This window comes from Mustela erminea, chromosome 1 (assembly GCF_009829155.1).
Source record: "Mustela erminea isolate mMusErm1 chromosome 1, mMusErm1.Pri, whole genome shotgun sequence".
Classification (NCBI taxonomy): domain Eukaryota; kingdom Metazoa; phylum Chordata; class Mammalia; order Carnivora; family Mustelidae; genus Mustela; species Mustela erminea.
The window spans coordinates 97977611-97982867 of NC_045614.1; positions in this window are offsets into that span (position 1 = coordinate 97977611).

The window sequence follows — 5257 nt, forward strand, 5'->3', positions numbered from 1 at the left end:
GACACCCCCAACCTCAATGGCCCCCCAGTCACAAACTTACAGCCTGACCTGCTTCCTGACCCCTGTGCTCAACTCAGCCCCCAGGGTTCTCGCCTCAGTGCCAGCAGATTGGGCCTGGATACCCCCAAGCCCTAGCCCAAACACTAGTTTGTAATTTCAGGTTTCCGCACCCAGAGATCTTGACAAGCCCTCCAGATTGAAACCCTTGAACCACACCTAAGGATCCACCTGCCATCCAGAAGGAAACCCTTCAGTTCGGAGATGCCCAGAACCCTCAGACCATGAGAGACCCGCATGTATTCCTGAGGCAACCCTCACTGCAGATGGCCCACAAGACAACAAAACCCAGTGTTTGAAGTGCTGCTTGACCCCATTCTCCACTCAGCCCATCAGGGAACCCAACTCAGCACTGGCAGATAGGGTATGCCATGCAGCTAAGCCCTAACCCTAACCATACCATGCCTTTCAGAGATGCGAAAAACCCTCAGAGAGAGAGAAATATTCATGCCCAACCTGAGGCCTCACCAACATTTGGTGCTATGCCAGGCCAAAAAATCAGAGGCTGAAGCCCAGTCACAAGTACTACCTCAACTCCGTTTCAGGAAATCTCAACTGGGCAGGGGCCCTTGGTTGGTCAGCATAGCTTCATTAAGTATTCAGGATTTCCATGACAGGAACCCAGGAGAAATCGCTCTAATACATGGCAAAAAGTGCAGTCTGAATCGTAGTCAAATGCCGGTCAATTCTCACAAGCTTTCTGCAAACTCCATACCTATTTGGGAAGAAAGTTCGTGACAATGGCTGGAAAAACTCCAGCGGACGTGCTTCATGCACTGCGCCTCTGCACGGCCACCCCCTGGGCCTGGCCCGGGATCCAAATGTCCTGATTCAAACCCTGAAGGAAGCCCTCCGGGTGTCAGGCACAGGCGAGGTCCAAGCCTCCTGCTATTCAGCCTCTGGGGATACACATACTGGAGCTGACAAATGGGGCCTGCCATGCCCCTAGGCCCGGGCCCTAAACCTAGCCTGTTTTTCAGTCTTCTTTTTCTGGGGTCCTGTTCCTCGAGCTCTCCAATTGGGGACCCCTGAGTCCTACCCCAAGGGTCCACCTGCCAACTAGGTGGAAATGATTCCTTTCGAGTTGTGGAAACAATGCCAAGCCAGAGCAAGCTTTGTGCCCCCACTGTTGACATCCACAACAATCAGCGCCACAGTGGCCCAAAAAGACGGGGGAGGATGCCTGGACAGACCCCTCCCTCAACACTGTTCCAGGAAAGCTCCCCTATGCAGGGGCGCCCGGGTGGGCCCTGAGGTCTTGGTGCCTTTTCTGGATGGCCGTCACATGCCCCAAGTGAGAAAACGCTCTAGGCCACGGAGGACAGGGCGGTCCAAAGGGCCGCCCAACACCTGCCAATGCTCACGAGCTTTCTGCCCAAATCAATCCAGATTTGAGCAGAAACCTCGTGAGAATTGGCCAGAACAACCCCGGCAAAATTGTTTCAAATGACACCTTGTGCAGGTCGGCCCCCTGGACCTGGCCTGGATCCGGAGGTGTTGCGGCTTGAACCCTGACCGAAAGCCTTCTGTGAGTCAGGCGAAGGTGAGGCCAACATCTCCTGTTTTTCAGCCACCATAGGTGCCTTCCCTGGAGCTGGCAGATGGGGCCTGCCCTGCCCTAGGCATGGGCCCTCATCGTCTTCTGCTTTTATGGCATTCCATTGTCAGGGTCCTATATATAGGGCCCTCCAGTTGGAGAAACTTGTGTCCCGCATTACAAGTCCACCTGCCACCCAGGCGGAAACAGTGCAATTCGGAGCTGTGGAAAAGCCTCGGAGCGAGAGAACCCGTCAGGCCCCCACTGAGGCCATCTCCAATATTCGGTGCCCCAGTGGCCCGAAAAGTCGGAGGCTGACGCCCAGCCACAACCCCTCCCTCAATTCTGCTCTGGGAAAGCTCCCCTGCCCTGGGGCCCCAGAGTGGGCTGTTTCATCTCGGAGCATTCTCTAGGTCGCTGTGACATGCTCCAAGCAAAAAAGGACACCCGGCCACAGGGGACAGGGCGGTCTGCAGGAACGTCTAACGGAACTCGCTTTGGGAGCTGCAGGTCTCCAGGGCTGCCCCCTGGGCCTGGCCCAGGATCATGAGTAGTCACGGCTTGAACTCTGCCAGAAAGCTCTCTGAGAGTCAGGTGCAGGCGAGGCAGAGGCCTCCTGTTCCTCAGCCTCCAGAGGTTCCTCTCATGGGCACTGGCAGAATGGGCCTGCCCTGCCCCTTGGCCCGGGCCTGAACACTCACCAGCTTCTCAGCCTTCCGTTTCCATGGTCTGTTCCCTCCAGCCCTCCAACTGGGGAATCCTGATCCCGCGCCATGACTCCACCTGCAACCCGGGCGGAAACGGTGCCTTTCGGAGCCTTGAAAAAGTCTAGAGGGAAGAGAAACCTTAGTGCCCCCTCTGAGGCCAGACCCAACCTTCGGCGCCCCAGTGGCCCAAAAAGTTGGAGGCGGATGTCCGGCCACAATTCTTCCCTCAATTCTGCTCTGGGAAAGCTCCCCTGCGCCAGGGCACCCGGGTGGGCGTGTCGTCTTGGCGCGATTTGCGGGTGGCCACAACATGCCCCGAACGAGAAGGGGCCCATGGTCATGGGGGAAAGGGTGGTCCGAAGGGTCGCCCAATGCTGGACAATTCCCATAAGTGTTCTGTCCAAATAGATGATGATTAAGGCAGAACACTCGTGGGAATTGGCCGGAAAATGCACCGCAGGTCTGCAGGGCCGCGCCTTGGGCCTGGCCTGAAATCCCGAGTGGTTGCAGTTTGAACGCTGCCGGAAAGCACTCCATGAGGCAGGCACAGGCAAGGCCGATGCCTCCTGCTGCGTGGCCTCCAGAGGTTCCCCTCCCTGGCTCTGGCAGATGGGGCCTACCTTGCCCCTCGGCCCAGGCCCGAACCCTCGCCTGCTTTCTCAGCCTTCCGTTTCCAAGGTCCTGTCGCTCAGGACCTCCAACTGGGGAACTCTGAGTCCCGGGTCACGACTCCCCTTACCATCCAGGCACACGCGGTGCCTTTCACTGCGGTGGAAAAGTCTTGGAGCGAAAGAAACTTTTGTGCCCCCACTGAGGCCAGACCCAGCCTTGAGCGCCCCAATGGTCTATAAAATTGGAGATGGATGCCCGGCCACAAGCCCTCCCTCAACTCTGATCCAGGAAAACTCCCTGGCGCTGAGGCCCCCAGGTGGGCCATATCATCTCCATGTGTTTTCTGAATGGCCGCAATATGCCCCAAGTGAGAAAGGTCCCTCAGCCACGGGGGACAGGGCAGTCCAAGGGCTGCCCAGCGCCAGCCAATTCTCACAATCGTACTGCCCAAATTGATCCTTATTTGGGCAGAATGCTCATGAGAATTGGCAGGAAAACACCCAGCGAACTTGCTTTGGGCGTGGCACATCTGCAGGGCAGCCCCTGGGCCTGGCCCCTGATCAGGAGTGGTCGAATCCAAACCCCACCAGAGCGTCCTCCCTTAGTCAGGTGCAGGCGAGGCCAATGCATCCTGCTCTTCAGCCTCTGGGGGTCCCCTAAATGGCACTGGATGATGGGTCCCGGCCTGCCCCAAGGTCAGGGCATAAACTCTCGCCAGCTTACAGAGCCTTCCGTTGCCAGGGTCCTGTCCCATGGGGCCTCCAACTGGGGAAACATGAGTCCCACACCAAGACTCCCCCTACCACCCCGGCACAAATGGTACCTTTCAGAGCTGGGAAAATAATCGCAGCGAGAGAAACTTTCAAGACACACTGAGGCCAGCCCCAGCCGTGAGCATCCCAGTGGTCCAAAAAATTGGAGACGGACACCTGGCCACAAGCCCTCCCTGAGCTCTGCTCCAGGAAAGCTCCTCTGTGCCAGGCCCCGGGGTCAGCTGCATCGTCTTGGAGTGTATTCCAGGTGGCCGCGACATGCACCGAGCGAGAAAGGTCCCTCGGCTACGGAGGACAGGGTGGTCCGCAGGACTGCCCAATGCCGGCCAATTCTCAAGACCGTTCTGCCCAAACCAATGCCACTTTGGGCAGAATGCTTGTGAGAATTGGCCGGAAAATGCGGGGCAATCTCGCATTGGGTGCTGCAGGTCTGCAGGGCTGCCTCCTGGTCCTGGCCCGGGATACGAGTGGTTGCATCCAAACCCCTCAGAAAGACCACCGGGAGTCGGGCTCCAGTGAGGCAGGTGCCTACTGCTCCTCAGACTCCGGGAGTCCCCTCCCTGGCGCTGACCCATGGGGCCGGGCCTGCCCCGAGGCCCGGGCTCAAACCCTCGCCTGCTTCCCCAGCCTTCCGCTTCCGGGGTCCTGTCCCTCGCGGCCCCCAACTGGGGATCCCTGAGTCCCTCGCCATGCCATCCCCTCCCACCCCTGCACCAATGGTGTTTTTAGTGCTTCGAACAAGCCTCAGAGCGAGAGAAACATTCATGCCCCCACTGAGGTCAGCCCCATCTGTTCGCGGCCCAACCGCCTGAAAAGTCGGAGGCAGACGCTCGGCTGACACCCGTCCCTCAAATATGCTCCAGGAACGCTCCCTGCACCGGGGATGCCAGGAGGGCAGTGTCGTCTCAGCGTGCTTTCTGGGTGGCCGCGACATGCCCTGGGTGAGAAAGGGCCCAGAAACACGGGGAACAGAGTGGTCAGCAGGGCTGCCCGACACCGGTCAATTCTCATGAGCGTTCGACCCAAACCTATCCCGGCCCTGTCCCTCGGGGCCTCCACCTGGGGAACACTAAGTCCCGCTCCACGCCTCCCCCTCCCACCCTGGCGCCAACGCTGCCTTTCGGTGCTTTGGACAAGCCTCAGAGCGAGAGAAACCTGCATGCCCCAACTGAGGACAGCCCCATCCTTGTGCGCCCCATCCGCGCCAATAGACGGAGGCGCACGCCCTGACGCCACCTGTCCTTCAAGTCTGCCCCGGGAACACTCCCCTGCCTTTGTGTATTGACTCTTTTTTCTTTTGGACGCCAACTGTCCTGATTTTTAAGCGACCTTGGCCACTGGGGTCACGTTGGTCCTCAGGGCCTTTCAATTCCAGGCAATTCCCATGAGCGTCCTCTCCATGTTGACCCCGAATTGGAGCAGAACCAGTCTGGTCTCTCTTGTAAACCACCTCTACCCTCCTTGTTTTCCCTGCCCACAAACCCAGATTCTGCCGCACTGCAGGATCCATTTCCTGAAGTCAACCCCGAAGGGAGCCCTCTCGGCACTGGCATATCGGTGTAGCCATTCCC